We start from the raw sequence: 6865 nt of genomic DNA, 5'->3' as shown, positions 1-6865 counted from the left end.
TCCTTTACCCTACATATAACATTTGTAGAAGAGAAATGATAAAAAAAGTCAGCCTGGATTGTGTAATAATGGTCAGGAATTACCTTAAGGTACTGTCAAGTGCCGAAAAGTTTTAGCGCTCATATTTTCCCTTGGTTTAAATAATCAGGCTTTTAAATATTAACCTATTTGGGTTTTTTTTAAGGAAAAATGCATAGGAACGTATTGTTTTGAAGTCTAATGTATTAACTTGGCAATTACTCCAGCCATCCGGGTTTGAACACGTAGGCTGATTTTACTTTCTGTTGTTCTCTCTGAGCAGTAATAATGACAAACCCAACTGTCTGCATGTGTCATTTAGGTATTTTGCTTCTGTTTCTCCTCTACATGAAAAGCTTGGATCCTTGGGTAATCTCGCTGTTCCTGTGCAGGTGAAACTTTCATTAGAATCAGTATCGAGTCTTGGTTTGTTGAATTTTTCTCCCTGTTTAGGGACTCAAGGAATAAACGCACTCGATCATAATTGCAGTTGCTGTATTTTAAATTGGAAAATGTGTATTTATTATTAGGACATGACATGCCTTTTGATCTCTACTTTTCTGTAAGAATTACTGCTGAGCGCCAGCTTTGGCTGAATACAAAGTGATCTCTTTGAAAAAAATCCGCAAGTGGGCTACTCATATGAGGTCCTGATCATCCACAAATGTCTGTGGGAATTCAGCTGGAATTAGTTTGAATTAGAGATGTTTGTTTCCTTTTGAGATCACTCGATCTTTGACTTAACTTATATATAAAGGACCTGTAAGAACAGCAGACCAGCTTGCTCCTAAAAATACGGTGTCGTTAGTTGGGTCTGCCTGGCTTCAAATCCTTTTAAACCCATATCTGCTGCGTGGCAGGCAAGGTCATGAAGGTTTGATACGAGGTGAGGTGGGATTTTTTTTTGCCTATTTCACATCTTTTTTCCTCTGACTGGAGATCTGGATCAGTTGCCTAGCAGCTTTCTCTGCATCCTCTTTACTTTCCTTGGTTAGAAAGCAAGATTTGAAACTCTTCCCCAACATCTTACGTTTCCTTCTGTAGAGTCAGCCCAGAGACGAGTCGCAGCGCTTGTGCAGACAGATGTCAATTTTCAAATGCTTTCCTATGAATATCCAAACTAGGAAATCACCAGCAATGCTTTCAGACAAGTTCTGACTTTCTGAAGCTGCCAGCCGATGGCTGCTAATCTAAAATCTCTGGGCAATACCACAAAGAATGAAATCTGTGTATTAATTAAAAATACAGTGTTGTCACCCCATAAGAAATTAAGTACTTGCTAGTAAATCTGCAGCATGATTAAATTAAGTGAAAAGTAGTTCTGAGATTGATTGTTACCCTTGAGGAAGACAAATGCTGAGTACTCAAATTCTCTTGCTCAGTGACTGCAGTTCTCATCCCCTCCCTGGAAATCTTGTAAGCCATTCTTTTCCTTTTAAGTTTGCTCAGGCACCCAAGAACATAAAGAGTTAATGCCCTTGTAATGGTCATTTGTACATAAAGTTGTAATTATTTATTTTCTCATTTGTACCATATCAAGGCTTTGTACAATGGTTTAAGTTTTGTTTTCAAATTATTTTGTATTTTATTTTTATAAACTGGTTCTAAATAAAATATTCATTCAGCATGCAAAACCTCAATTCTTGATTGTGTCTTGTATCATGGCTTAATTATTTATAAAACCTAGGCTAATTTTTTTTCAGTATTATTGAAATGCTTTGACAGTTAATTTTGTTTTGCTGTTACGGGAAAACTAAAAGCAAGTGCTGCTACTACTCCAACATGAGTCAGATGTTTGTATGATTGGATCAATGGAAGTTTTAGTGATTCAGTAGGTTCACGTGTGATATATAAATAAGAATAGGAAAACTCAACCAACCTCCTCAGAAACCCTCCTTTCTATTTGCTTTTGCTCTTAACCATACAGCCTTGTTGTTCCAAAAAGGCTGCTGCTGCTTTTTTTTTATTATTTTTTTTTTTGCCCTTCATAATTGTAATTTCTTATTTAGTCAGAGGCCAGCACAATCGATTTCATTGGAGATGATCAGCTGTCTGGATGTAGTCACTGAGCTTTTACAGCCTCCTGAGGAGACCTGTTATCCTCTGACCGAGACGCTGAAGTGGCAGGTAGCAGAGAAAGGAACGGAGGGAAGTTGTTACTGCATCTGTGCAGCTTGTGCTGTGGAGAAATGCCACGTTAAAGTACAGGTTCCTCTAGTTTCCTCCATGATCCTTTCGTTTCTCTTTCTAGTAAAACTAGGTAAAAGTACACTATATTATCACAATCTGTGTTTGTGGTTCATGGGCCTGCGTGTCTTAGTCCTTGCATTCTGTGGAAAACACTGCCTGCGCTTTGCACAGCAGAAGTCTAGAAGAATTGGAGAAAATTCCCTGGATCTCTTTCTTGGCATCATCACTGCTATGCCTTGTGTGTAATGCAAATGAAAAGCCAGCTCTGCCCCTGTTCAAACCATGGGCGTTACTTTCATTAAGCTTCGTGACCGGGTCATTACCTCTTGTAATTTATATAAATAGCCTGAACTGCTTCACACAACAAGAAACAAATTGAGAATTCATTTACTTGGTAACACTCCAAGAAAATGATGTTTCATCTTCTGTTCAGAGCAGCTAGAAATGTAGCAGCAGGCTTGTGGACAGTGTGTGGTTTTGGTGCTCCTGACAGAACCATCCTTTGATCACAGAAAGGGCACATAAAAAATAGCAAGCCAGCTGTATTAATTTGAAGATGAAAATTAACAAATTTTCACACTATGGTGACAGGTGGCTTGGTATCTTCGCTTGTTTAAAATATTATGTAAATCTCAATCATACCAGAAACAGAAGAGTGGTTTTGGTCTGGCTCTGCTATGTGCTAGCAGCACAACTGACAGACTGTGGGGAAGAAGCGAGACTGGAACAAAGCCGCGGCGGCAGATCGATGTCGAGGTCCTGTAGTCGTCCAGCCACTGCTGTGTCTTTTAGCATTACCTGGCTTGTCATGGTTCATAGAGGGGATCCTGTCTGCCTACTCTGCTCTTAGGATTTTGCTGCGCTTTTCTGTGCTTGCGCTGTCACTGACTCATTTAAATTGATGCTCGAATGAGTGCACGCAAGCCAGCTCTCCTTAGAAACGCTGTGGTAAGTGAAATTCAAGTATTAACAACTGGAGAAAGAACTGAAAGCAAGTCGGATGGATAAGAACTCCCTGTTGCAATCAAGACAAGCTCAAACTGCTGCCCAGAAGGAACTTCAGATCACATTTTGCAAACCAACCTGGAACATCACATCAGTGTTAATTGGCTTCTTTGCTGCCGAGAACAAAACACAAGCGAAGGGTGCCTTCTTCAGGTGCAGAAAATACTGCTCGAGGGAGCCCAGCTGTACTAAGGGAAGGGAAATAATGCTTCCAACAGGTTACTTTGGGAAGCTTTGAACAACCTAGACTCAAGATTTAGAAGGATTAGTTCCTAGCTGGTTTTGAACTCAGCAATGTATTAATAAGGTAGTCATACCTGTCACCCACACCATCGCCTTTTGTTAAAGTAAATGTGAAAATGAGAACCTCCTCCTCTTCAAGGTATTAATCCTAATTAACAACGTGCCCCACATGTAGGTTTTGATTTTGTGAGATATTTGCATATTTTGCTCTATCTATGATACTGAAGGGAAACACTTGCTAAAAACATGATTACCCTCTGTTCCCATTTTATTAGGCAGCAGCTGTCATGTTTTGAAGCGTATGTGTGTGCGACTGGTAACACCATAATGGCAAAAGGGCAGAAGTAAAACAAAAGAAGTCCTGATTGTGAAAAATAGCTTACCATACTCTATGATTACATGGTATTGTGCTGCTAGGAGAGGGACAGCTGTGTTGCCATTCTCTACATTGCTTGTATTTGCTATATTCTTGCAGCAGAAACACTTATGCGAAATGGCTGGAAAACCAGAAGCAGCTTGTCATCGCCATAGGCCAAATCTAGCTGTAGGACGTAAATATTGGTGATAAATGCTTAAGAAGAGGATCTGCATGATTTTTCAGGTCATCGGATAGAACTGCAGGCAAGAGGGTTTTTCTTTCCCCTCCAGTATGGACACTGGGCACAGGAACACAGCACCTCTGCTGATTTTGAACTGTGCAAAGTAAAGCGATGCTAATACGTAAGCCTTAAACATACCAGCCTTCAACACATCTTAAGAATAGTGCCAGTGACCATAGTTTCCTCTTGTCTAAATGTGAAAAGCAGAATTTTCTTTTTTACACATTAGGATAAAATGATTTCTTTGCATTTGCTTCAGAGGTGACAATAAGTTAGATTTTGCTCGCGCTTTCTTGTCTTTCTTCTCCCTTGGATATATCCTTCAGAGAATGGAAGACTTTAATCACCTCTCCAATAGATGAGGATGAAAGCTTCACATAAACATAAGGAAAAACTTTCACTGTGAGGGTGACAGAGCACTGGCACAGGCTGCCCAGAGAGGTTGTGGAGTTTCCTCTGGAAACATTCAAAACCCGCCTGGACTGTTCCTGTGTGGTCTGCCTTTGGGCATCCTGCTCTGGCAGGGGGGCTGGACTAGGTGATCTTCAGAGGTCCCTTCCAACCCCAAACATTCTGTGATTAAACTACATAGGAGCATTCGTTCTGTCTGGAGCCAAGTCAGCCCCCGCCTCCTGTAACTTGTTTAACAGCAAATCTAACTTCTGCTCCACATAAAACATAAACCATTTTGCTCTGTTTCAGATATTGTGGTATCAATTCCTGAAGGCTTGCAAAATCTGGTGAAGAGGCAGCCAGCTTATAAAGCATCCAGGGAAAAATTTTTCCATGTCAAAACCAGGCATCACTCATCAATTACTATTTTTTGCCCTATCTCTCTATTTTAATCACATGACAAGAAAGAGCCTACTCTGCTAGTGCAGTTAAACAAAATGCCTCGGAGGAGGAGGTGCATTTCACAAGCTGGGAATGAACAATGTTTAAGTGGAACAATGCTGTGTAAATTCTGAGTACATTTGTGAACCAATAGCTTGGTGCTAAACTTTTTTTTATGTCAAACTCTTCCTGTGATGCCTTGCACAGCTCAGACTTAAGAAAAAAAACACAAAACAAGCCAACACCCCCAACATTATTAGAAATAGCAAGTACTTAAAAAAACCCAAGTATTTTAATCAAACAAGTAACTTGTATAAGAGGGGTCCTGCCTGTCAGTAACCATAATGTTACTTTTTTACTCAACTCTCATGCCTTTTATTTTTCAAAAGGTCACATTAAACAAAGGATGATACAGACAAGAGTCTTAGTCAAAATAAATCTGTTTTTTGATTGTTTTTTTTTTAAGAGTAAGAAGATAAAAGAAACAGAAGAAAATTGTTAGCTGACTGCAACAGAGTTAAACAGGAGACTGGTAATTAGTGTTTAATGCCACCTAGAGCAAAATGTTTCCCACTGGGAAAAACACGGGAGGCAAAGTCCACTTTGCTCCTTCAAAGACACAGGCCGGAGCAAGAACGTGCAACAGCACCTCAGACCACAGTCACTTTACATACATTCAAGTTTTTACACATCTGCAAAGCAGAAGTAGTAGCAGCCATTTGGATGTTCTTTCTTAATGGTTCTGAGGGGAGGCCTCGGAAACTCGGAAGGGCCTGGCTCTTGCGACGTGGAGCTGGAGCTGCAGCTGCTGCTTCTGCTGCTGCTTCCAACCACCTGCGCTCTACCTCTGTCCTCAGCAGGGGAGACCTGGGGGGAACCTGGGCTCAGGTACCCCGCAGCTGTCTGAGTAGAGGTGGTGGCATACGCGGCGGGGCCGGCGTTGTTTTTCACGTAGACGTTTTTGATGGCAACAAGCGTATGCGCCATGATGCTGAGGCTGTTGCTCAGGTCTTGCATGCCCTGCTGCAGCAGCTGAAGGTTGTGGTTGACGCTGTCAAAGCCAGACTGGATCACCTGCATCTGGGCCTGCTGAAGCTGCACCAGGTCCTCTTCAGTTATTTCATTTTGGTCTGCCTGGGATCTGCCTTTTGTTTTGGCTTTTACTTTCCCAGAGGAGGAACCACTGCCTGACGTCCCCAGAAAAGGTAGTTGTTCTTGGCTAGGTGGAACCACCGCCATGTCCTCAGAGCTTTCTTCTGGCTCCACCACCTTCACTACTATTTCTTCTTTGAGGTTCGTCTTCTCAAGTCTGTATTGATGAGATGGGCCAGGATCGTCATTAAACCCTAGAGGAGATGGAGGGGGAAGACGAAAAGCAAAGGAGAATGGGTGAGAAACCTTGTGACCTTGATGGTCAGCAAAACATGTTTTAATCCACTGAGCACTAGCATTATTCCTTGAACCAACACTCTACAACTCACACTGCATTACCTTTGGTGCCTTTAGAATATGTACTACCTCAACAGGTGGGAAGAAAACCGTGAAGGCGCATTCCCCAGTTAACCACATATTTGCATTCTACAGATCCCTTACCAGCCCCACCACAGAAGGAAAGTTTTAGGTCCCAAGGGACAAAGTTCATTGTAAGCTTGTTTTGCGCACCAGTAACGGCACTGTGACTGCAAGAAGCCCCTTGGTACTGGCAGTGATTTTTTCAGCACCCTAACGCAATGTCTGTCCCGTACCTACGGAGTTACAGAGCTGCATGTTCGTTGCTTTTTGCCTTTGCAACAACAGGTGAGGCTGCACCTGGTGCCTCACGTGCAGGCACCTGCTACGAGACAGCGTTCGCGCCCGCGTGCCTTTTTTGACCTACGGCGCCAACTCTCGCAGTTCTCTCGCCCGCAAACGCCCCTTTCGCGCCTGGGAGCGGGGGAGGCGCTTATCCCACACGGTTTCCGTCGGGGAACCGGGCT

Source organism: Apaloderma vittatum, unplaced genomic scaffold, assembly GCF_000703405.1.
Source record: "Apaloderma vittatum isolate BGI_N311 unplaced genomic scaffold, ASM70340v1 scaffold13238, whole genome shotgun sequence".
NCBI classification, from domain to species: Eukaryota; Metazoa; Chordata; class Aves; order Trogoniformes; family Trogonidae; genus Apaloderma; species Apaloderma vittatum.
This window is presented reverse-complemented; position numbering follows the sequence as displayed.